The following is a 2,519-nucleotide window of genomic DNA, read 5'->3' as shown; positions in this document are numbered from 1 at the left end:
TTTTTTTTTTTTTTTTTTTTTTTTTTTTTTTTTTTTTTTTTTTTTTTTTTTTTTTTTCAGTTTGGAGTTTGTAAGTCTATAAACAACTTAACGCTTTGCAAAATAATATCAAGAAATTTATCACATATGTTAGTCTTTTGGAGGTTTGGTTTTTCCTAGAATTAAAATCTTTTTCTTTCTTTCTTTTGCTAAGATAGTTATGACATTTCACCATAGCTCCCTACAGTAGAATTTGCGACAACATTGATGCAATGACTAGAAGATTCTAGTGGCAGCCTAAAAATCCGAATGGAAATTCTTGGCTTGGAAAGCTTGGGAGGATTATGTGTTAAAGACATATTTATGTAATTGGCTAATCTTTGACAAAACCACTTACTTTAATTGGGTAGATCAGGATGGGTTTAGTACTTCAAGAAACAAGTGTTAAGTTAGTATTGAACCATGCAAATTGACAAGAAACAAGTAAAGAAAGTGTTGTTCATTAAACTCGATAAAAGTCTCACAAAATCCTTTCATTGAGAATTCTCTGAAGCTCGACACAAGCTTATTTGTCAAGAATTAGAAATCAGGTTTTTCAAATCTGATTCACGCATATTTGATATTTTGTGGGTTTCTTTTCTCACAACCCTAGACATATATAAGGATTATTTTAGAGCCATCAAGAGTGATGCAAGGTGTTGCAAAAGAATAATCCATATATATTATGACCAGACAAAAATTGCTCTAGTTCATCATATTCTCTTAGAAGCTACTATGTCTTTACGCCAAGGGTTTCTGTAACCAAGGAGCTTCTGATCTTCATTGTTGGATGAATTAAAGAACTTTGCAGCAACATTTCTTCTCAAGTTGGTGTGTTAGTCACGATTGGGATCCGTGCTTCATTGGTTAGTCACATATTAGGACCCCCCCCCCCCCCCCCCCAAAGAAAGCTTCACCAATTTGCAGGGCCATTGAAAATGCTATAGTCAAGGGTGCTTGCTATCTAATTAGGGATAGAGCATCAGTCAACATCTGGCAAGACCAATGGGAACCGTGGTTACAAGGCTTCATCCCAAAATCGAAAGCTATGCAACCCTTCCTAACTTTGTTAATGGTTTCCCAGCTTATCAATCAGAACTCACATGAATGGAAGTTCGAGCTTGTCCATGAAATATTTGAAGCAGAGTTTGCCTAAGCAATCCTATCTATTCATTTACCAGCAAGAGTCAGACCAGATAAACTCATTTGGGTTCTTGATCCCAAAGGAAGATTCTCTGTAAGCTCTGCTTATCATGTCTTCACTGCACAAATTCACAACAATACTAATATTCCTTGGACCAAGCTGTGGAACCTAAGAGCTCTGGAGAGGGTTAAGATGTTGCTATGGAGAATCGGCTCTAATGCACTTCCTACAAAGGAAAATTTGATCCAAAGAATTGGTTCAATTGACCCTACATGTGTTTTGTGCAACCAAGAGAATGAAACAGGACCACACATGTTCTTCAAATGCCCAATAGCCAGAGCAACATCATACTCAAGTTGTTGGGGCTTCAGATCAGAAGATCATCATTTACACAACTGTGAAGATATCATCAAAATCATATCGAACCCTCCAAAAGCTTCATGCCCAACAGATGATGAATGGCTCATTCCCCTAAATATGGCCTTTGTAATTGATGAGATTTGGTACCTAAGAAATCAAGTTCTCAACCAAAGTGCAGAAATAAATTAGTATTTTGCTTTTAATTAAAGAAGATAGATAACATGGAACAAAGCACCAAACAAAAACCATAACAAATTAAATCCACAATAAAATATTGATGTCAACAACAAATAATCATGTGATAAGAAAATAAAAAATACAAATATATTGCTCGCTATATTGACATCTAAAAAAAATTCTAAAAGGTGTGATCAAACATGGAATTTCAACCTATGTATAAAACTTGTTGATAAAAATCATATAATATATAATAAAAAGGCAACAAATACACAAAATCTATTCAATTTGTTGAAAAAAAAAAAAAAAAACCTGCAAGGTTGTAGGTAGGGTAGAGAGGAGAAGAGAATAATACAGCAAATAATTGTAAGGTACATAGTAGAAAAAATAATACACTAAAAAACTGTGTGTATCTATGAGAGAATTTTAGACTGTGAAGAAGATGATATGAACAAAAAGAAGGAGTTTAGGTGAAACTCAAATAGTTTTTTTTTTTTTTTTTTTAACTTTATTATTAGGAAATAGATGACATAAGATGCAAATTTATCCATACACAAAAAAAAAAAAAAAATGTAGTTTGATATACAGTATTTAAATTCTACTATCTTTTTTCTTTCATGTATTTTTATCTCTCTTTTTTATTTAAATTCTATCCTTTTTTATATATAGGTAATTCTATCCTATTGATTTTAGGATTTGTTGATAACATTTTAGATAGACACAAATGTAGTTGTAGTTGTAAATCAAATACTACTTTCTTTTATTACTTGATTATTAGAAAAAAGATGACATAAAATGCATATTTATCCAAAAAAAAAAA

The sequence above is a fragment of the Quercus suber genome, unplaced genomic scaffold, assembly GCF_002906115.3.
Source record: "Quercus suber isolate HL8 unplaced genomic scaffold, Cork oak 2.0 scaffold_631, whole genome shotgun sequence".
Classification (NCBI taxonomy): Eukaryota; Viridiplantae; Streptophyta; class Magnoliopsida; order Fagales; family Fagaceae; genus Quercus; species Quercus suber.
This window is presented reverse-complemented; position numbering follows the sequence as displayed.